Source organism: Cryptotermes secundus, unplaced genomic scaffold (assembly GCF_002891405.2).
Source record: "Cryptotermes secundus unplaced genomic scaffold, Csec_1.0 scaffold40, whole genome shotgun sequence".
NCBI lineage: Eukaryota > Metazoa > Arthropoda > Insecta > Blattodea > Kalotermitidae > Cryptotermes > Cryptotermes secundus.
Window position 1 is genome coordinate 985,358 of NW_019730583.1, and position 25,188 is coordinate 1,010,545.

Sequence of the window (25,188 nt, forward strand, 5' to 3'; positions counted from 1 at the left end):
TTACAGAAATAGGGCAATGAGTTTTCGAGTTACATAAAAGGCAGGGAATTTCGTGACTAGCTTAGCTAAATGACGCCCGATTTCTCATGACACACTCTGCCCATGAATTAGGTTAAGTTCGAAAATGAAAGATCAACTATCAGATATAGCCTATTAGTATGTGATCTCATACATTTCCAAGTGCTATTAAGGTCAGTTCTCTGAAATGTCCCATTTATGTACCAGCTGCTAATGCCCCATAAAATAATGAAGGATAACATAGAACCTATAATAATTCAAGGCCAGGAGTTTAGATGAAATGATAAGTGCTAATGCACTGCTTTAGTACCGCCATGTGTGAAGTATAAATACCGCTGACTATTTTGACATAAGTAAGGAAAGCACACACAGCAATAGGGAACCTTGACTTAAGCAAGCAGCATGTGGCGGTAAGAATTCTGATGGAAGTTTCGGGTTTGTGAATACGAGATATACATAAAGACAAAAATCTGTTTGAGCAATATACCGTATTTACGCATGTATAGGCCGCGTGCGTGTATAGGCCGCAGCACAATTTTCAGACAGAAATTATAGAAAAAATAATTTTCTTGGAATATTATTTCAGGAGTAGAACACCCTGTATTACTAATTATGAATATATTTTTTTTAAATGAAGTGTGATTTCGAATATTTCGAATATAAGCCGCACCCCAGTTTTCCTCTTGAATTTTTGGCAAAAAATGTGCTGCTTATACATGCGTAAATACGGTAACTTATTCAGAAGATATACAGTAAATTCTCTTTCTGTTCACCCAGTCTCTCTGCTGTGTTCACATAGATAACACAAAAACGATACATATATATGTTTTAGATGGTAGTAAAGGGGTTGGCCTAGAGATAAAGGAAAAACAAATCAATTATAGCAGCCTACGTTCACGTCTCGTCGCCAGAATACAAGACAAAATTATACATTAATATAAGGATAGCTAATAAATCCTTACAAAAATATCCTCAAATAAATAACAAATCATGAAGAGTACTGTCTTCTGGGATATAACACAGTGTAGTTTGTTGAAAGTCAACCGATGTTTCGGCGGAACATATCGCCTCCATCTTTAGGGTCTACAAAGATAAGCGAAATACCAGAGTGTAAACAGGTGATTCGGTTTGCCACCTACTTTCACGCTGGTATCTTACTCGGCTTTTCGGCCCTAAAGATGGAGGCGATATGTTCCTCCGAAACGTCGGTTGACTTTCGACAAACTACGCGGTGTTATTTCGCAGAATATTTCTCTTCATAACAACCGCTGTGAGAACCTCAAATTCTATAATGATAAATCATAATGATTTCCACGAATAAGGTAACATGGGTTAAATTGGATGAATGTTTGCTATAATCCAGTTCAGGAGCCGTTAGCTTCTCTCCTTCTATTTCAAGTTCTAAACACTATGAATGATCAGAACATTTTCTTAGAAAGACTACTGAAAATCTGAAAATCAGGAAACACAGAGCCGAAACCAGGGTATCCACAATATGAAACAGGAATATCAGCCATTAGAATAAAACGTTGGTAAGGAACATATTGTAATTAGTAAAATTTCGCATACGAATAAATTGACACTCCCTAAAATTTATTATGAAGAATAATATGTCTACTTTGCCATACTTCGTGATCCTGGATAGCGTAGTCAGTATAGCGACTAGCTACGGGTTGGACGAACAAGAGGTCGGAGTTCAAGTCCCGGTAGGGTCAAAAATTTTCTCTCCTCCACGTCGTCCATACTGGCTATGGGGTTCACCAAACCTCCTATCCAGTGGTTACCGGGAGCTCTATCTCGGGGATAAAGCGGCCGAGACGTGAAGCTGACCACTCACCTCCACTTAGTGCCGAGGTCAAGAAAATGTGGATCTATACACCCACTCCCTCATACGCCTTCATGGTGTAGAAATTAATTAGTTAAGCACAGGGACAACTTTACCTTTACTTTGCATTCTTCAGAGTGGTACACAATCAACTTTATAAATAATGTAACTGTAAATTAACGCCAATGTTCCAGGTTCCTACAATCGATTTGGGCAGCGAAATTGAATTAACTTTCTCTAGGACGCTCCAACATTGCAGGAAATGTAGATACCCTCCCCTAGTCACACAATTTCCAACGTAACAATTTCATATGTCCTATATCGAGTAACTGTGGTACATTCACAAACCTGATTCCGGGAAATTAAGATCATGTGAAAAGTTGGCAGTCCTGGCCACAATATGCGTGGGCATCGATCTCTTGCAGTGCTGCAGCATCTACCTGCTCTAATGATTATACCAGTCCGTGACGTACACACTGGCACGAGAATGGTGTGCCTCATGCAATCCTATGCCGCACACAATTATGCGACAAAATCGCCCTGATCCGTTCCTGGTGATAAAGAGAGCGAGTGTTCTCACTGGCATGATTCACATGTATGAATGTGAAACTTGGTACCGCCCGTTAACGGAAGAACATACATTGGAGGTGTCTGAGAAAGGGTGATCATGAGAATAGATGGACCTAAGAAGAGGGAAATATTGGAAGGCTGGAGAGAATTTCAACGCAGGGTTTCGTATTTTATTCCGATCATTGTGGATCAGATGGGTGGGACGTGAAATGTACATGGAATAGCCAGGACGGAAATGCATATAAAATTTTATCATGAAAACCTGAAGGGAAAAGACTCAATGTAAGTCTTAAGCGTAACTGGAAAGATAATATTAAAATCGTCGAAATTATAGTTCTATTTTTTCTCACACACGATTGCCCATGATCGTTACCCTGGTAATGAAATTGATTTTTGCTCGGTCGAACATTGCAGGTTGGTGAATACTGCACACTGAAATCCGCCTGACAGACAATGCCGGTTTCGATAAAACTGACAGTGTGTGTACCGTTACTTTACATAAGACACTAGTTAGTTAGTTAGTTATTTGGAGAGGGTGGGTTTCCCCATGCACTTAGACCTGCATTGGTCCATTGTGCTTCCCTCTATGATTTCTACCAGTCTCTATATCCTACCGGTACTGATTCTTACCATCAGTCCCGCCCAGCCAGCGACACCGGCTCTACTAGCTGAGAGGTATCTATAATGCTTCCCCCATCTACCAGAGGTATTAGAGACTGCTGTTGGGCGGGAAACGTCCGTAATTTGGCTCAGTGACCTCCTTTGGAGATATGAGGTTCTTTTACGTGCCGTAAAGCTACGACACGGGACCCACGGCTTAAAGTCCCTCCCGGAGGACTTGTTCCCTGAATTTTTCCGCCCTTAAAAATTTCACGACCTCCGCCGGGTATTTGAACCCGCGTACTACGAGTCATGAGGTGGGAACTTTACCTCTAGACTACGGAGGCCGCTACATAAGACACTAACTACGCAGTTTTGTTTAAGGCAATAATATCCATAAAATACTAGAATTTAATCAAAATCTTTATAGCCGTTTTCAATAAAACCACAATTAAGTTCTTCAGGATTAATCTGAAAGGAATATAATTACTGTTATTATTATTATTATTATTATTATTATTATTATTATTTATTATTTTTAGTTAGAATGTCCATATACATCTGTGATGGATAAAGGTGTAAACGCCGGCTCATCCAGGCGGGCATGAACATATATGAGGAGACACAAAATTCCTGGTCGTATTCAGGAAGGCTGAAACGTTCATATCCATCACAGCTTCAGACTGGCGTCTCTCACGATCAGAACACTTTCTCGTGCACACTACGTACACGGAAAACTAAAAACAGAGGTTAAAGTGTGAACTGGATTCATCTGACTTTCAATAGGAGCCAGTGGCAGCTACCATCAACATAGTATCGCGTGTATGTGAGTATAGACGGGGTTTGGATTGGTTAATGGATTTATTGACCACTTATACACACGAACTGTAAGTACATGTAATTGTAGCACCACCGCTAATTTTCACAATTTTCAAATCACCACAACAGCCGCTAATCCTGTTTTCAGCCCTGTACCTTCGTTACCCGTTCCCTGGCAGCGGCTTCTAACAGTGGAAATTCTTCAGCTTCTGTAGTCATGCCGTTGCCCTCTGGTTAACACTCCACAACTGATCTGTCAACTGAATTTATTGCTCCAGCTGACCTGATTATAATATCTCTGCACGGAGCACGCAGAAAATACCGTTCTTCTATTGTCGCGTTCGTGTCCGTTTTCGGGGAAATGTGCTTACTGAGCCGTTGCTCAGGAACGGTCGTTGTTTATTCGCCTATGCGGTGCATAGCAACGGTTGTACATGCCACAGTAGTACAGAACATTTCATATGCAGACAATAAATAAATTTGTTGACTTAGTCGATATTAGCTTCGGAAGAAGGATTATGCTCCGTGAATTTTGTTATTTTAATACACACGTCTAAGTTCAACCGTCGCCAGGTTGTCTGCATATTTTCCTAATTACTGTTCCTTTTGTTCAATCTTGCAGTGAATTTAGCATTTCTATGAGATGATTATTAATAATTACGTAGGCTGATTCCATCCAATTTAAATTTATGTCCTATTCTCAGGTAAAGCCACCCGGTTTCCAAACAGTACAAAGCCCCGCTACTATTCTGAAAGGCATTTGAATGCAATGAATGACGCTACTCAGAGTTTGAAGCGAGCGAGTCGAGGACGTGGCATTGACAGAGGCTGCTGCGGGGTTTATTCTCGATGTCATCATCTGAACAAGATGGCTGACAGCACAGAGAATGGCCTTCCCGTGCGCTCTTCTGTCAGAGGTCTCGTTCAACCTTATCTCCACAACCCCCCCCCTTCCATCATCTCCCAGATCGCAACACAGGCTCTTCAGGGAACACGGGGCAGTGCGTCTGCTGTAGCAAAGTAACTGACACATTTTAGGGGAGTAAATATTGAAGACAACTATTACATTGCCAGGGAAAATCTTGTCAGAAAATTAAAGCCAAGAAAAATGTTCTTATTTTCGAGAAATACGTAACCATTTCCTCTAAAATTTTAATGTCTTCTTCCTTGTTTGCACGTCATTAACACTCTGACAGAAGAGCTCAAAGATTCATTATTGATACCATTAAACACCGCCGCTAGAAAAGTTCCAGCCAGTTCAATCCAACTGCCAGCCTATCTAAGATGAAACCTATTATTAAGCTTCCACTCACAATCGGGGGAACATTGCGTGAGATATAGAAGATAAATGACAATTCACATTTTATCTTCCATATTTAATACCAAATAAATGTTTCTAGTATGGGTTACAAATGAATTTTATTGAAGTCTGCTTCCAGTAGTACATAAAAAGGCAAATATACGATCATTAATTTTGTTTTACTCTTCTTGTATGACCAGCCATACGTCTATATAAGGCGACATATAGACATATTTAATCAAAATAAATTAAAGGACTCTGGTACGAAATGGTAAATAAATCTATAACCAAATAAGTTTTCTCGTTGTTTTCAATAATTTCCTTCCAATGTTCTTCCACTTCTAGGATATTTGAATAAAAAGTGGCAAAACGAATTTGCTAAAATAGTCCGAAATATATTATTTAATAAATACTTTTAATAGAAACGAAAATTACAGGATGTGTTCCTAAAGATGGCAGCTGTATCACAGATACACAGGCGGAGAGGAAGAATCTTCCAATAAGAATTACTGCACCATGCTTAGTCCATCTAACTCTTTAATAAGGAAATTCAGTTCAGCTCCACCGTTCCAACCCCAAACCATTTCTCAACGTTTCCCGCCACACTGAGCAACTCAGGAAACTTCTTTTCTGTTCTCTCTCACAGCGCGTGTTCTCAGATTCCAATAGTTTCTCGAGGCTTGTCAATGGCGAGTGACGGAATGCCAGCACTCCATGACACAGATCACTTTGCCTATACACATTTTCATGTTTATAGTGAGTATTGGTATTGGTATTTGGATCTATTGAACAGCGCCCTCGCTAATTCACGCATTTTACTTCTCACTACAGAACTAATTAAGCCTTCATTAGGCTTTCCTTGGTAAAGGATCCCAGTAATGTCCTCTTCTGCTAACTTTGTTACCGGGTGACGGCTGTCTCTCAATCTAACCCTCGGCTCCAAGTGCCTCTTCTCAGACTCAGTGTCAGCTACTTTACGTCTGGCGGTTTACAGCCAGTCAGTTCGTTTTAGCGTCAAGACTCTTAAAGCTAACGAGCAGAGCCTTATTTTTTTGGCAACTCACGATCATAGGTCTTGTGTTATATAACCTCTGCACGTACCCAATAGAAAACGCACCTTTCTACAAATCTCCCAGTGCCGTGTGCGTATCCCTTGCTGCGGCAGCGTGTTTTATGTGCCGTGGAAACGTGTTTACCGACCATTGCTTAGAATGGACGACTTCTCTTGTTAAGCAATTCAGGCTTTCAACCCTCATGTCACAATATTGTATATATATCGTTAAGAAATTATTTGAAGCTGTTTACTAGGAATCTTACAGGATATATTTTGTTCTGGCATTATTACGGGACAAAGAATCTACTCTTGACTGTATGTAACCTTTAATATCGTCGATTTAATGTGACTGGCCAATTTGACAGAACAAATGCACCTTCTGTATACTTTGCTATTACCGCATGTCCCGAAGACACTGAGGAAAATAGCGATAAAATATATGAATTGGGTGTTTCTGGAATTCGGAGTACGTACTACTGAAAGATACACATCTGGAGTGTTGACATTGTCATATTGCTTTGTGTGAACTGGGTACGACGAGGCTAGTCTCCTCTGAACGATCCTCCTTTAATGTGAGTAACGTGAACACTCAATTTGCAAGTTCTCTTCGTTACCTTCACAGTAGTATTAAACGACTCTCAAACAAAACAAACAAACAAACTCCGCGGCTTTAGCCCGCAAGCGAACTATACCGACCGAGCGACCACCGCTTGTAGGCGAAGTTAGCGCCAATTTTAACGGATAGTGTGTGTCGTGTAGTCAGCGCAACGGATCCCCACGGCTGTTAATTTTCGGTTTTCTAGACGGAAGCCGCTACTTTTCCATTCAAGTAGCTCCTCAATTATCCTCACGAGGCTGAGTGGACCCCGTTTCAGACCCACTATTTCTCAGAAAATCTGGTAACGCCGGGAATCGAACCCGGGCCTCTGGATCTGTAGCCAGGAACTCTGACCGCTAGACCACAGAGGTCGAATAATTAAATAGTGTAGAACCCCGATTAACCGAATTAGTGACGAATGTAGTTCGGATAATGGAAAAGTCTAAAATTTTAATTAAATTATTTTCCACGAAAACAAAATATGATAATTTACTGTACCACTGTAATAACAATAAAAACCAAGAAACTTTTAAAATAGGTGAAACGTGAAAAATGATTAAATTTAATTGTAAATTAACACTTTCAAAAACTTCATTTGAAAAAGTCCAACAATGATATTTGGTTAAGAGGCGCATCCCTTTGTTGTATTCATTCGGTTAACTGGCAATTCGGGTAACAGGCGTTCTGCTGCGTCGGTGCCTACACTGCACTACGAAACTCTGCGAGATTTTATGCCTTCTCCACTTTTCTTGTGCAAATTGCTACTTTCTATATATAAAAAAAAATTGTATTGGTGAGTGTAAGCTCTCAAATTAAGCAGTTTCTGGTCGCCACAGCAAAGGCCTGTCGAGCATTAACACGTTGCATGATCGTAAAATACTTAGCAGATAAAGAACGAAAGGTCTATTATTTCAATGTATCATATCTCTTCTCTTATTATTGGTAATATTTTCAACGTGTAGGGGGGAGTACGCGTGACGAAAATAACGGGTTCTAGCTCGGATGATTCGATTTATTAGCACTTCGGTTACAATTTCTCTTAATTACAATCAATAGAACGCTATCGCTAAATTGCACACTTCCCAGTTCAACGTTGCTCACGCACAAGGATACTCCGTCTCAACCAGTCGTTTCATAGCAACGGATCTCAGCACAGAAGTTAGCACTTCAAATCACTATGAAGTCTTCTTGCCATTTCTTGTTCTACCACCCTGGAACCTCAGAACACAACTAAAAACGCTTCTGGACTCTGTACTTACCTAACCTTCACAATTCACTAAGGACATGCTCCATTCTCGTCCTTGCACTCTCAAGTGCTCCTAGCTTCTGAATCCATTCTTTCTATAAACACTCTGCACAGACCCCACAGAAAATACAGTTCGTAATGTTGATGATGTCATCGCGATGCATGGCGCGATATGATACGCGGAAATGTGCTTACCGAGCCATTGCCCAGAAACGGATTGCATAAACCCGTTGTTATATTGTTGTGTGCGTGTATTACTTAGCAACTGCTGTTTCTGTGGCTCAACATTTCTCGCATGGAGTAAATACGCCACAATATTTTGATGTGGGTGTGTAGTGGAGTTAGTGTTTGTCATGGAATGTGACTTGGAGTATGAAGTTTGGAAGGTTCTTTTCCTTTTCAGAACACACACGTAGAAGATATCCATAAGGACCAATTGCATAAAGCTCTCTCGAGATTTGTACCCTGATACCAGGAGGATAACCCGAGTGGTTACTTGATATGTCTATGCAGGAAATATGACCGTAATATACTTATACGACCACTTAAATTCTCATCTCCGTGAACAGAATAAGACCTATTTGAGTGAACTCCATCCGCATAGGCCTCTTGTTAATTTACAGCGTATTCAACAACAAAACAATACCATCGTTTGTAGTATATGCGGACAATTGGTGCCATTAGCCACTTCGGTAGCAGAACATTCTACGAAATAAACGAAAATACTTGTATATTAGATGTGGCTTGAAGTTTCACTGAGAGAGATGGGCAGGGCATGTAGCACGAATAGCGAGAAGAGGAATGCATGTAGGATATTGATGGAAAAGCCAGAAGAAAAGGGACCACTAAGAATACCAAGATGTAGGTGGGTGAATAATATTAAAATGGGTTTTAGATAGATAGGATGGGATGGTATGGATTTGGTTGATCTGACTCAGGATAGGGACTAATAGAGGGCTTTTGTGAGCATGGTAAAAAACCTGCGGGTTCCATAAAATACTGGGAAGTTCTTGAGTAGCTGCACAATTGGCGGCTTCTCAAGAAATGCTCAGCTCCATGAGTGAGTGATGAGTGAGTTCTATTGAGACAGGCATCTTCGCAGAAGTCTGTTAAAATTTCTTCACCGATACGACAGGCATCATCATTTCCTGAGCATAAAATTGATTCATTAATGCAATGTCTAGAATCAATTACAAGTTTACTATTTTCTGACTTTCCCTTAATTAGTGGTCGGACTACCATAAGTTTCACTTGAATACCAGTGATTTTGCTGAATACGTATGAATCGCATCAACTTTAATATAAAGAACTCTAACTTCGCTATTTATTCTAAATAATTCTGTTATAGATTTTATTTTTAATTCTTATTATTATGAATGCTTTTCTCTAGAAGCTTAAAGCCTGTAGCAAATATGATTCCCATGTTAACAATTCAGTTTAACGTTGATTTCAAAGGGCCGTTCTCTGCTTTTAGTATTACTTGAAATTTCTTATGCAAGACTGTGATGTGCTGATAGCCAGGTCTCTCACAATGCTTGAAATTCTCAATGAAACCTTTGCTCTTGCAAGCGCATACAAATTTCTATGCGAAATGCCCATCTCACCAGAAAATATCACGAATGAATGTTACGTAAATTTGTTGTATCGTCTCATCAATATATTATTTCGATACAAAAATGTTATACAAAGAAATTAGTACATCAAATTACCAAAATAATTAGACAGGTCTATTTTCTAAATATTTAAATATTTAAAGTATAATCGCACTAATATTATTCCCTGTGAAAACGACACAGACTGTATCAAATGTACTACAAAAATATCCCGAAATTCTCACAATATTCTGTATAAGATTATCACATAAACGTCATGTGTTGTGCTTGTCCTTGTAAATATTTCATCTTCGAAACTACTGAATGAATTTAATTTAAATCTGGCATTAGTTGTCAGCAGCAAAATTTGCATAGTAAATTGTACTTCCAAGAAAAACTGTAACTTTAATTTATTATTTTATCGTTTGTATATGTAGAAATACAATGGGAAGATAATGTGCATCAGAACGAGAGACATGTTTGTTTGGCTTCTGCCACTAGATGGCAGCAGAAGAAGCAAAGAGAAGAAGGGAAACCTGAAATATCATTAGTTTTATCTGTATTTTCGAAATTGCATTAAGAGAATAAGTACAAATACTGAGAAACTGCTTATGCAGAGATAAAACTGTGTAGCCTGCCTTTCTGGTGATGCTATTAATTTATTTGACAATATAATATTCAAACACTATGCTACAAGCCGGAAGGTCCCAGGTCCAAGTCCCGATGAGGTCATTTGACTTTTTCAATTTACCTAATCCTTCCAGCCACACTATGTCCCTGGGGTCGACTCAGCCTCTAACAGAAATGAATACCAGGAATTAATTAAATAATTTTCCTGGGGAGTAAAGCGTGGCCGGCGCGTAAGGCTGAGAACCTTACCGCCATTTTTGAGCCGATTGTCTAGATAATGTGGGACCCTCAACGTCTCATAACCCTATGGGCCTTCACGACCTGGTACAGGTATAGCTTTACTTTATATATAATATTCAGAACTATTCTTTGTTCATGTAAGGAGGATTCTTTGGAATCAAATAGAAAATTCTTTAGTAAGCTTCGAAGAGCATACTGGTGTCGATTACATTGAAAGCGAAGAAAATTCAAACACTTCACATTACTCAGTTTGTATATAGTAAATTGGATATCGCAGTTTCTACACATAAACTCGGCCCAAATTATGTAGCAATGATTATGTAATTTCTTAATCTGAACTCACATAAACACAACAAAGTAGAGCACAGACTTATTTGTAATAAATTTATTTTCTTCTGTGATAGACGCTAGAATAGAACAGAAATCAGAATTTTTAAGAACATATGACACTTATCACTAAAATTGTACTCAATCCACTCTAAACACGGTTTGCTCTACACAGTTGAAGAGAACAACAAAGTAGATGTTTGCTCAAAGAGAAACAACAAGGCATGGAGTGGATACTAAACTCATGCTAACGAAAGGGCAGACTGTTGTGTACTTTTTACAAAAAAGGAGTTGCCATTATGTCAAAATATTACAAAGAACCATAAAGAAATATTTCTTTGTAATAACTAAAGTTAATTTCGTTCATTACGCCACTTGAGAATACAAAACAATTAGCATACATTTCGATTTAACGAGTATTTTTATCTGTACTATACAGCCCTTCGTTGGACCCTGGCTGCTTATTCAGCTTCTAAATCCTATATCAGTCAGTATGACTTTTTGGACGGGGGATGAGCCCATCGCAAGGCCGCTAGATGCTTACAACACAGCACAAACACAGAAAAACGCACACAAACATCCGTGCCTTGAGTGGGATTGGAACCCAGGAATCCACCTTTCGAGCGAGAGAAGACAGTTCATGCTTTAGACCGCTCGGCCACTGTGATCGGCGAGGGATCTTCATAGTCTTCAAAAATGAACATCATGAACAGAACGTACAATTATATGTACTTATTTTTTTTTTTGAGGTGCTTTTCACTGCTGCTGCAATGAAAACAGTCGGCCAAGGCTTCATAAAAATCAAGAATGATCTGGTATGGAATAATTACAGTTACAACACAATATTTCTCGCAAGGGAATAAGTTGAGATCATAAGGTCTGTGGAGTAATGGCGGAATAGAGTGTTTTCCGCCATTTCGCGTGAACAATAAGATACATTGCCACAGGCGGCTCTTAAAAACAATGGTAGGTGGGAGTGGATCTCTCTCGGAGGTTTCAAAAGCAACATTATCATTGCTTCACTTCGCATTTTAACTTCATGCCGTTTCTCTAAACGGCCTGGGGAAGAAGTCACTAGCAGATTTTGGGTGGTAACAATATGGCTGTGTGAGCGTAGAAAATTCTCATAAGACGCATAAAATCTTTTGATATTTCGTTGTTAAATCCCAAAGTTATGGCTGTTACATTTTAAAGCTAAGGCATTATCCACACACACATTAACCTACTGGAAGTTGAAATATAGGCTTTTATCCAGTTTGTGCTTAAACAGAATTTGATTTTCATATTAAATATGCACATTCTTTACTTACGTCTCTAATTTGTTTATTCCTTTCGCTAGTTAATTTTATAGTAATCGTGCTAACTTTATAATTGGCCTCTGAACTGTAAATTTGCAAGTACACAAACAAGAATTGAATTGAAATAGTATTATTATTATTGTTATACGTAAATAAACATGAATTGAATAGAAATTAGGATGCTGAGCTGCCACATGAATGAATAAGAATTAACTGGGTTATTATTTTTAACTTCAATGTGTGTATGTATGTGCATTGTCCTTTCTCACCACATAATGGAATAACCATTCGAAATGTACTTATTTTATTTTCTCGCCTGTTAAAGCTAACTTAATTTTTTCTTGGAATTGTTACTAATTTATTGTTATTGTATAGATTGTCATATTTTATATTTTGCTCTTTAATTTTTTGTGTATTTCTGTGTACTCGTGCTAGCTTTATAATTGGCCACTGTACTGTTAAGTTTGCACACAAATAAACTTGAATTGAATTATTATTACTTTGTTTGTGTGTTTGCTTACTTTTCTGCATTAACGTGTTTTTCCTCCAGTGCTTACATTTAAGTAGTCTTTGACTTAATGGTGTGTTTGTCCATAATATAATTACCTGTATCTGCACTGTGCTGTGTCCGTAATTGGCCTTGTGGCTGTTGACTCGGCACATATATAATAAAGAACTGAATTGAAAAGAATATAATTAGGAATGGATGGGCGTTTGATACTAATGTTATTTAACGACCATGTCTGGTATCTGCCTGTCGGGGCCGTGTCATTGCCCATTCCTTTCCCCGCAGAGGTCCGGTTCAACTGAGGGTGACTTCGTCTTAGATTGGAGCAGGTTTGTTTCAGAGTTCATTCCGGCTTCTCTTGCTAATTACCGTCCAACACTGTTCTTTACTCATTCACCATCGCCCTTAAAGCCCCAATCAGGTCACTTCGTCTGTCTTTAATTTTGGGGCCTCATCCCAAATGGGCAACTTTAAGTCTGAAAGTGATTGCTGTACTGGCCTCTTGTGTAAACAGGGAGACTAAAGTTATAATTTCTCGTAACAGGCAGAACGAAAGTATTTCGTTCACTGAAATGAAGTGTATTCATTTTTCCATTACAGAATAAATTAAATTAAAATCCCTGTTCCAAAGTTACAATTAACGTTTGCTCCAGCAGTATACAATGCCTCGATTATCATATTATATTTAAGCATCCTGTTGCACTCCATACGATAAATGATATAATGATACAAACTCCGTCTCAAGTGCAAACAATATATTTTGTGGTTTTGATCTTGTTCCCCTACACTACATGTTTCGGCCTCAGACGGCCATCATCAGGTGTATAACACTCACGTCGCTGTCACACTGCACCCAGCTCAAAATTTAACATCTAAAAACACTTTCTTTGTTACTATCAACCTCCACTTCGTTGATAACTGTCTGGTCCGTAGATTACTTCATTTTATACACGTTAATTTTGACTTTGTTGTAATAGCACTATAATAAAATCTTTAGTTCTAATTTTAAAAACCTTTAAAATTCTTTCCTAAATTTTAAAATTTTTAAAATTGTTAGGGTTATTCGCCCTATGTTTAAAGTGCTGCAGCGGCTAGTTCTTGTTACCACACTGTATAGGTGTTATCTTGTGTAGTCTTTCTGTGTGCGTGCCACTGCTATTCTTTACTACGTGTGAACAAGATCAAAGACACAAAATATATTGTTTGCACTTGAGACGGAGTTTGTATCATTATATCATTTCTCGATTATCAAGTTAATAAATTGCCTTCTTCAGCCCACTTTCCTTATTTAAAGAAATAAGAGGAGGCTTAAGAGATCATCTTGCTGTGTGTATGTCCGTGTATCCCTCCATTACTCTTTCGTTTTCTAAGCGGTCTGTGACGCATCATGCAATTAATTCTTCCGAGAACTTCCTATTATTGATCTGTATACTTAATATTTGGTCCAGCTGCCCTTTGGCGACGTAGCTATCGCCCACTGAATCACCTTCTGTCACTCTTTCGCTCTCCCTTGCAACTTTTGTTCCATTTTGTCGTTTCTTCGAGTCTTCTAAAAGAATTTACTTTTACTTTGGCGTGGTTCCAGCCCGATGTGCAATCATTCTCCTGTAAGGCCAAATTAAAGCCACTTACACAGTTCCGTAGAGGCCTACGGAAAACGCATTGAGGGACAACGAATCTCCGTATTAACGCTATTTAGGACGGTCCAGTCACATAACATTGCCGATCTCCCAAGATAAGTTGGGGGGGGGTTATATTTTGTAGGATTCGTAGTAAATTTATAGATATTCTTCTAAGCTTTCGTAAATCCAGACTTACGGTTCTCTAAAATATCCTTGCAAGGTTTTGTCTCTTTACAAACTTATGTTCGACTTTGTCTATTATTGATTTAGACCTTCACAGTAGTTCGTTGTTGATGTCGATCTTCTATCTCTTCTGTCTGTGGCTCTGCAATCCTTTGTTGGACCTCGGTCGCTTTTTCAGTTTCTTGATCCTATACACAGTGAGTAGAACTCCTTGAACGGGGGATCAGTCCGTCGTAGGGCCTCTACCTACACAGAATAAACGCAATCAGACATCTATTCCTTGAGTGACATACGAACCAACGATCCCAGAGTTCGATGGAGCGAAGAAAGTCCATACCTTAGACCGAGAGGCCACCGTGACCGGCATTTCCGTCTTATTCTTGGGTATTTGAGGCTTGTAGAATCGGGTAAATGGATGCCCGTGATTTACGCTTTGGTGGCAAAATGGAAACACGCTGTAAGGGTCCTTAAAGGGCACTCCACTTACAATTATTATCCTCTATCTTATTGATTCGGTCCGGACACCAGTCCACACCATTCCTCGTTGTTCATTTGGGCCACAAACCTGTATGGCAATATTCCTTCCTACTGTAAACCTCGAACCTTGCAGAAGGAGACAGCACGTACATCCGAAGCACCGGAAATACTGTCCACTTCCGCAGGGTGCAAATACCTAACCGCAAAATCAACATCAACCATGAAACATTTTGAAAGTCTAAAATCTAGGTTCTGTAGGTCCCCATTTGTAATTTCCATCATTAAGGAATGGTGAAATTTCAACAGTTATTTTTTCTCTTATATCACAAATTATTCTAAACCAAATTTGTGCCAAGAAGTAGAAAAAAAGCTTGGAGTACCACAAGTACCACACATATCCCTGAATGTCTCTGACTCCCGAGATAGAAGTAAGTCGTATTGTCAGCCTCAGGTAGCTGCAACTTTGCCAAGCCTTGGTTTTGTTATACAGAGTTATTTGTAAGTCCGTGAAATGTTTTGAAAATTTACAAAAAAAAACTGCGCATCGGATACCAAATTTTATTACACTGAAATAGAGATAAATTCACTAAGTTTTTTTACATAGTTCACAGATGCTCAATATCCACCTTTGCTGATACGGCAGACATCTATGCCATAATCCATTTCGTCCCACACCCATGTCAGCATATCACGGCTGACCACAGCCACAGCAGCGGTGATACGGTTGCGAAGATCTCTGAGATTAGCAGGCAATGGAGGCACAATTAAATTTAGAATCCCTTGCGACGAGCTGATCACTCGCCCAAGGAGTCCTACCGTATGTGTAAGATCTAGAAAAACCGAAGTGAACGGAGTTCATGGAGGTAGGCCTAGGCCCACTGGGGCTGTAGTGCCAAGGGAAAAAAAATTTAGAATCTTATTCGATGCTACTGCTAAGCGTAAGTGTGGAAAAGTTGCTGGCTTCTGGTTCGCAGAAAAACAAGGCAGTGATAACTGCAATCAAAGGCGAACGAAGCAGAACTATTACGAGGAAAGTTACAAAGAACAATCGAAACTATCTGTTAATATCGAAGGCGACGATAGGTATCCAGAATGTGTTATTTTCCGTAAGAGATCTTTAATCAGATTACGAAGCTATCATCTCTCCAATGATATGTTTAAAAAAACCAACGAACTTCATGAGACCGCCGCAGATATTCAGAACGAAAACAGAATGAACTAAAACAAAAAAAAAATGGTGTTATTTATTCTCTGTCATTAATGAAAAGGAACTGAAAACATTTTATCAGGTTAGCTTGCTAATTATGAAAGCATGTACACTTCGCACAACTCCAGCACGGACAGTCTAGTGTAGAACCTATAGTACATCAAACACAAGCGAGTCAGACATAAAATACAGCTCTTGACTTGTATGCGTGCCGGGCATGGAGAGGAACCTATTATTGCGTTATTCCAGGAGCTGTGATGACGTCAATGCTGCTAGACATATACACTAGTTATACTACCAAGCAGAGCTTGTTGCGTTCAATGTAGGGGCAGGCTTAACAAGCTCGAACATAGAACATACTATTCTAATGATTACTTCTGAAACGAACATGTCCACTGCCAGTTTTGACTCATTTAGCAACCGAATAGGATTCCCATAAGAGTCTTTACATTTCCCTTGCATTGCCACGTTTCTCTTTCCTGTAAAATTTTAAGCACGCATTAGGGAAACCGCCTCACATCGAATTAGTCTGATATTTAAATTTACATCAACATTTCCCTTTGGTATAACAACCGCAAGCTCTTCTTGGTCACTCGGACTGTCTTCTAATCAAACTCTACCGATATCATGAAATAGCTTCTCTGTTGGGGCATTATTATGAATATATATCATACGGAAAGGAATAATTTACAACATCGTATTAATATATATTTCAGCTCAATTCCCACCCCCCAACCAAAGACCAAACTCACATAATTATACAGATCTGTTGTTAACATGACAGATGCTCAGGAATACAAGAACCGAGGAATTATTCACGAAAAAGAAAAAGAGATATCTCTCTTCTTTTATTCACCTTGAAATTATACTTCCGTAACTATAATGGTTTAAAATTAGTGACTATCCTAAGCCACTTGAATCCAGTCTACATCCTCACAATCTATTCTGGTAATATGTATTTTAATATTATCCTCCTATCTACCCTTATGTCCTCCTGGCAGTCTCTTCCTTTCCATGCAAAAAATTTATAATTATTTTCCAGTTCAATGACACCCTTGTCCTATCTACTGAACTCACACTAAGTCCAACCTATAATTTGTCAGTCGTCTGGTTACTGTTCTCACTACAGAGTCTTCTAACAATGCTAGCTCCCAATTCCTTGCCCATTTTCCATTCCTCAGGTTGCTGCAAAGAATACATCCAAGTTCGGGTTCGTGTACTACATTTCCTAGCACGCCACAGGTTGCGGTGAGGAGTTGTTATCCTCCACCGAAACCCCATAGCGGAGTATGTCGCACTGTTCATTCAGGATGCAGTACACCGCACTGCACTGCACTGCACTGCACTGCACTGCACCCCTACCCACCTGAGTGCACTGCAGACTGATTATTTAGCATATTCTCAATTATCCTACAAATCTCGCTAACTCCTTTCTGTTTATGGTACCCGAAAGCCAGTTAAATATTAGCAAGAGTCCATAACTCAACCCTTCCGAGCCATGTAAATCCAGTCAACGTCCTCGTACACTTTTCTTTAAATATTCTACACTTGTGTATTCATTTCAGATTTACAAACTAAAATTGTGTATGCTTTCTTCATCTCTCTCATTCGTGCTACATGCTGTAGACCTCCCATCCTATACATACGCTTTCTTTGTCCGTGTCCCCATGACGTAACGCAACACAGGGCTGTCTGGTGAAGCCTAGACTCACGGCTGAGATATCGACCGGTCAGTGTACAAGCCTACAATACGCGACGTCTAGTGTACATTGAATAAACGGTCAGCTCGTGATAGCTCTTAGTACCTTAGTACTGCCTCTGAAACGAGAGCACTCTATTTGTGCAAAGAGAAGAGGATTTTGCTTTGAATGTCACTAGGGGAGGGTAGCATCAGTAAAATGCAAAAGGATTCATTTTTATGGGCCTACTTTCTATCCTTAAAGAAAACAATAGACTTACGAAATCACGATGTTGTGTGTCCGCGTCTGCTTGCTATTTTCTCTGTGTCTACGCCCCTTCTCAACTTTTGTGAATATAGCAACTCAGTATCACGGAATTCAGTTCGAACGTTGCGAAGTCAGGTAATTTTCCTGCAATTAATCATAACAACATGGCGGATGCGCGAATTTTGAGGTGGAAGCAGCGCTAACGACGCTTAATTTACAGTCCTGAAGTGACGGTAATAGATCTCTGTAAAATGTGCAGTTTTGTTAAAGTAATAATTTTGAAGAATTATAAATGAACGGTGTGGTGTTATTTATGGGGCTTGAGGCTCTCATAACAGTGGTTAAGAAGGGATTTATCTTCTGGGATATGATGCCATGATTCCTGCTTGCTTATCATTTGATTCATTCTTCAGCAGTGACGATGGAGGCAAGATGGTCCATATTATCATGGAATCTAGGTGAATAATCATCAATAATTTAATTCCCGAATTATGTTAGCGGTGCCAGGACAATATTAAATAACAATTTCAATAAGGCTGATATGAGAGACCCCCCTCGGTTATAACTGCAGCCCATCTTACGTGCAATGCTCACTACCTCCTCCTCCTCCTCCTCCCCTTGGCACTACAGCCCCAGTGGGCCTAGGCCTACCTCCGTGAACTTCTCCGTTCACTTAGGTTTTTCTAGATCTTACACATTCGGTAGGACTCCTTGGGCGGGTGATCAGCTCATCGCAAGGCCTCTACCTGTATACAAACACAGAAAAACACACACACATCCATGCCCTGAGTGGGATTCGAACCCACGATCACGGTTCCCAAGCGAGCGAAGACAGTACATGCCTTAGACCGCTCGGCTACCGTGACCGGCAAAGCCCGCTACCATTAATACCAATTTGATAAGAGCGTTACAATAGCCCCAATTATCGCAGTATTCATGAATGTTGTATACCAACAGAACAGGCAGGTGTTTATGCGAACACAGTAACGATATTTGGTTTGCATAAAACGTAGAGAATAAATTGACCACCTTAAGTCAGTGATCAACTGAAAGTTTGTAGTAAATTTCTTTTGTTAATTAAAAATTTATAGTGGATATTATCCACAGTCTTAGTTAAATTTAAAATTAATAGACTATCGGTAGCTGGATCTGCTTCCCTTATTTGGTATATAAATGAAAAGGATCCGTTTCAGTCGGGCTCCTTCACAGAGCCCGTCTTGCCCTCATTACCGAAACTCGACTAAAATGATGGTTAATGTTCAGTATAATTTTATAATTTACCTAAATGTTGAAATCATGAAAACAAAATTCACAGCAAAATCCCCCCAAATTATGTTATACGAAATTAATTTTGAATTAAAAAACATTAATTAAAATATGTCAATTAAATTTATTTCTTGAAGAACAAAAGACTATTAGCGTCTAATGATAGAATATACAGCAAAACTTAGTTACAGTTTTACATTACTATTGCGTTTAGAAAGCAAATAGAATAATTGAATTATTTTAATGGTACAATCAGTCATTGTTGCAGCCTCATAAAATGCACTCACTTCGAGTGGGATCTGATGTAACGTGTTTGTGTGTCTTCGTGTTAGTGACCAAAGTAAATATCCAATTATTAAGGAATGAAACAAGAAAATATATGGCACACTTTTATCTACTCTTTTCTTCAGCTTGCACAAGAAATGTGAAGAATTTTCGCTGCCTTATGGCAACTAACAAACTTGAAACAGCAGAGTCCATCTTCGAAAACTAATATTCGCTCAGGCAACCAAGAGAGTGTCCGCCATTTTTCGAACCCGAAAATTGACTATCGTGGTTGGAAGAGCTCACCACAAGAGAGCATCGTGAGCCAGATAAATCAAGTGCGCGCCCTAAATCCCTACGCCAGGAGCTACACTACTCAACCTACAAGATGATTTGCCAGACATTAAGTCATGGCTGACTAAATATGACACATCTGCTGTTGAACGCTTTTAGACAGAACGTCATCTCTTGGTTTACGAGTGGTTGATTTGGGAGTGATACGATTGTAGATATCTCTGAAACTAGAGATTGTCTCGGCGGTGAAGATGTATACTGTTTCCGTCTTTGGGACAGTCGACTTCTTCCTTGAAAATACATGTAGTAGGTTCTTCCAAAATATTAGTATTCACCTACCTTACTACAAGGTGTACTAACACAAAAGACCACACGGCACTCATGGCATCTGTGAGGAAACTTCCTAAATACGACTGACGTATGTCAGGGATGAAAGCAATCAGTAATAAATGATATCGGAAACAAAATAAAAATATCGTGGTTACTTGCAACTGTTATCTCTGGATAATATTAGTTTTCAATATTTGAAGTTGAAACAAATAAAAAGCAAAAGTATGTCTTACATTTAAAAAATATAACCTTGTAACTTATTTTGTAAACAAGTGAATCCAAATATTGCTACAGGCACGTCCTACAATCACGGTATCAGCCGCAATCTCAGCTGGTAGAAACTTGACATCTGTGATAAAGTTTCATTGTACATGAGTTAAAAGTTGTTAGGGAAATGCTCAGGATAAATGTCTGACGCGGCATTGAAATCTGTCCTTCTAAATCCATTCCGTATATTCTAAATGACTAAAAGGTTCGGTAAGACTAAACTTCGTGTCTTGATAAATGTGAATGTCAAATGAGGTCTCGTCGCCCTTTGACCTTCACACGGATACCGTACTCCGCTGCAAGAGGCTTGCGTGTCAGCTGCCATTTCCGATTAGGAGCCTGCGTGGTACCAGAATGTTAGTGGAAGTGCTTCCCGCACTTGTGATTAGTGCTTAGAATAACGTACAGCGCGACTTGGTCATTTCCTATTCCTGAAATGGCCAGCAAATGTTTCTTGAGGGAATCAAAAAAGCACCGGATATGAATAGCTAAAAAATAAGATCCATATTTATTATGGAACTGTGGCAAGATGGCGAACATTGAATTATTCAGATAATTAAAAAATTCTGGAACTCAATTCTCTCATAATTATTATGGGCATAGCTTCGAACTGATGTTACTATATCATGATCTACATTTTAGTTATTCTAGTTACAAATGTAAGTTAATCTCTGTCTGCTCTCTCATGTACTATGTGCATCACCTACACAGAACATGAAAGAAAAATTGAATTCTGCCAACGGGATAAATTCAGGGTTTTATACGATTCTCAGAATAAGCAATAAGCATTTTCCTAAACCACATTTATATCTTACCCTCCATAATAAACACTAATGTGTTTTCCTTTAAGTAGGAACTGAATTTGTTAATACTTTTCATGTGGACTTCAACCGCAGTTCATTAATAAAGCACTAAATGGTGTCACGCAAGCCATTAAGAAATCAACGCCATTGGAACGCGTTTCAGCATACACAACACCATCAAACCACATTAACCTTCAAAAAGACATACTAGTCCTAATTACAGTGTGAAATGACGCGCAGAAGCAATCAACATGGAAATGAATGTGTTCCACAGATAAATTAGAACCGCTATTCAAAATCAGGTTACAAAGGCAGTAAAGATACTCTGCTTTAAACCGAATTTGGTCAATAACGAAACGGTTCTTCCATAGACATACTAATCCCAGCAGTGAACCCAGAGAGCAGCGTGTTGATAATAGCCGAAAAATATGCTAAAGGGAGCATTTGCCCCAAACACATAACTTAAATAGCATTTGAGTTTCTTATAGCAATGATAATGAAGGGTTCTGTCTTCCGGGAAAGACATATCCAGTCGGCTTACGGACAACAATTTACAGTGATAGTGAATGAGCAATCGGACCACATATTGCAAGCGTTTTTCTTGGGGAGCGGGGGACAACCGTAGGTCTAGTAACGTTTACAAATGGCCACGCCATAGCGGTTAGTCGCTGGCTTCCCACCGCGGCGGCCCGGGTTCGATCCCGGCTCTGGTCAAGTGGGATTTGTGGTGGACAAAGTGGCGCTGGGGTAGGTTTTCTCCAAGTACTTCGGTTTCCCTTACCAATCTTCATTCCACCAATTGCTCCACAATCACCCTCACCTATCATCTGGGGCTGGTACAATAGGCCTGAAGTGACCGCAGTACAAGGGACCCAGTCCCACCCCACTAGCAATAAAAGAAACTTTCTACAAATAGAATGGCAAATGAAGCACATAGTAACCCAAAAATGTGTAGGTAGCGACAGCATTCAGAACAAAATCTTAAAAGAAGTTTCTTAGAAAACTAATAAAATTATATCAGATATTATTATCACGGAATTTTTCTCCATTATTCTCAGACATACAGAAATTGTCGAAAATGATAATGCTCCAGAAACCCAAAGAAGACAAAAAGGGGCCTGAAAATTAGAAACCGGACAGCTTAATAAAAGTGATTAGCAAACTTCGGATAGTATTTAATAAAGAAACGCTTGTAGCATTCTGTGCACCAGGCCGCCGCACTGATTTCAGGCCAGACAATCCGAGAAACCTCGTGCTCACAAAAGGGGTCAGACACGTGGATACAATCGCAACAAAGCGACGGTAATCCCACAACTAAACATCCAGCCTGCTTTCAAAAAGCTATAGCTCGAAGTCCTAATACAGATCATGAAAACCATGTCTCCATTTTAATGATAAATTGCCAAGCCTATTCTTAATGAAGCAATGGCAGGATTGGCATACAGGAGTCTACTAAGTCCGGTCCTTTTTATTTCCTCTATTCATTTGCGTTTCATAAATAATTTAATCTCCGCCGGAAGACAACTGCATTACCTTCTATTTCAACTATATTTCTGTAATGATTATGTTCAGTAGACTAAATTAAAAACGGGACGAAATTGTATTTATTATTTCAATTGTAAAAAGTAGTATACTAAGAATCATCTTTATCTTCTACTATTGTACTGGCAGGAACACTGAAATAGCTGAGTTTCCTTCCTATTCTTCTCCTTCATCCACAGCGGCAACATAAAATTGTCACTCTACAAGCAGAGAAAGATCTACAAAAGCTTCTGTTTAATCTACAGCAACAAAAATAAAACTCATGAAATGTCACATTCTCTCTACTTTGGATGTATCATTTATTCTCAGACTGACAACAAGGCAACGAAAAATAGAATGGAATCAGGATATATGTCGGAAGCTGTGAGATAACGAAGGCAGGCAGAAGAACTGCGACACAGTGGCAGTGTCTGCTACTTTACGTGAAAATGAAATTTGCTTTTTAAAGTCAACATGAAATTACTGAAAGAACTTATGACCTACTTTCCTTTAAGTGAAACCATGCATATGATGAAGCTAGTGGCAGACATACTAAGAATAAATATTTATAAAATTCAGTGATCCATTTCTTTACCAAGTCTATACTAGCAACTGTAAATACATTTGTTCCGAAGAAGAGAAAGTATCGGGGCAATGAAGAAAACTGTATAATGACTGCCTTCATAATTTGTACCAAATGCTGTAAATTATTAGGTTAATAAAAATAAGAATTGTGATATGGTAGGGGCATGTAACACTTCGTAGGAAGATGGAAAAAAGAATTTAATACAGATCTAAAAAGAAATAGGTTTTTAGTGTGTAGACTGTATTGAAAATAATTCAGAACAAGTCAAGTGGCGGGTTCCTCCCTCCTAGATTTGGTCATTGTAATCAAGTTTAGCGAAGGGTACAATTTTTGAAGCTCCAACCTTCAATTGGTCTAAGTCTTATCAGCACCCTGTTCTCAAAAACTTTGAATCTGTGTTCTTCCATCAATATGAGAAATAAACTTTAAAGGATTGTGACGATGATGTATACTGTACTTCTTTTGGACTTCATCAATCGTCTGGTATGTAAAAGACAGTGACTGAGACTAGCTCTTTCTAACGGGCGCAACTGAGTAGGTTTATCCTTCCCTACCCACCTGAAGATGAAGACAGATCCAGTCTCCGAAACATCGTGGTCTTTTGTCTTTTACATACTAGACGATGGATGAAGTCCAAAATAAGCCAAAAGAAGTATGAGAAATAAAGTTTTACAATACTCAGAACTGTAAGTAAAATTACAAGGGTTTTTTTTATTTTAATCATTATGTTTTTGACAGAAGACGGAAACTGAATCATGGCAAGAATTCAAGTAATATAACCTGCTATTAATTTCTTCATCAAAGCTGCTTTGATCTACTACTGCCATTGTCAAGTAGTTTAATTGTGACACGTTACCTAACGAAGTGACTAACTCCTGAAGCTGAGTCTCCATGAGAAGTTAATAGATTTATCTGCGAGTCAAGAAATTTCCAGCATTTCATGGAATTCAAATGTTCCTTGCCGTGTTCACAAGAGCCCGACACTAGTCCATACCCTGAGCCAGATAAGTCAAGTCCGCACTCTCAAATTTTATTTCTTTAAGATACAGTTTAATATTTTTCTTCCATCTGTGCCTGGCTCTTACAAGCTGTCTCTTTCTTCAAGATTATTTATTAGAACGTTTGCCACATTTTCGAAGGAAATATAAATTATCTTCATACCACAATATTTTCTTGCAGTTTTGTGAAATTAACATGGGTATTCACTTAGTGTTTCTGTTTACTTTTAGGCCATTCACTGTACGAACTATGAGCACGTTCATTTTAGAAAAATGAGAACTGATATTTGGATTTCATGGGAAATAGCTGACATAATATAAGGAGAAAACCGAATTTAAAGTCTGCCCAATATCATTTATTATAGATATGCTGTACTAAGTTTAATCTAAATTCGCTAAATCGCAGATAAGACATTCAATTCATGTAGTTTGTGAAAAAAATTCCGATATAATTTAGAACAAATTTGGGGAAGATTAATTAGGCCACTCTGTCCGAGAATAATAGAAAGAAACCAACACACAATTTCGAGGTACAATATGTATAAAATATTACTTGCAGTCGATGGTTGGACCTTTGCCACATTCATAATTTTCTGGACACAGTATGCGGTTCAAATAGACCTACATGAACTGGAAACTGGAATAAGAATTTTTATCAGACAATATACGAATTGTTATTTAGAGCTTATGTTTCTGTGGCTGATGACATGTGACTCCATATATTGTTACTACTGCTTCTGCGGAAGCAGGCCAGAATCTAAATTTCCACTGTAGCGTAAACCTCGGATCCCAATAGAAT

At 38.9% G+C, this 25,188-nt stretch overlaps 1 protein-coding gene across 12 annotated transcripts in view; it reads left to right on the forward strand.

Moving 5' to 3' along the window:
* LOC111866341 (gamma-aminobutyric acid receptor subunit beta) overlaps positions 1-25,188 on the forward strand; it is a 157,496-nt gene that overhangs the window by 41,086 nt on the left and 91,222 nt on the right. The window lies entirely within an intron of this gene.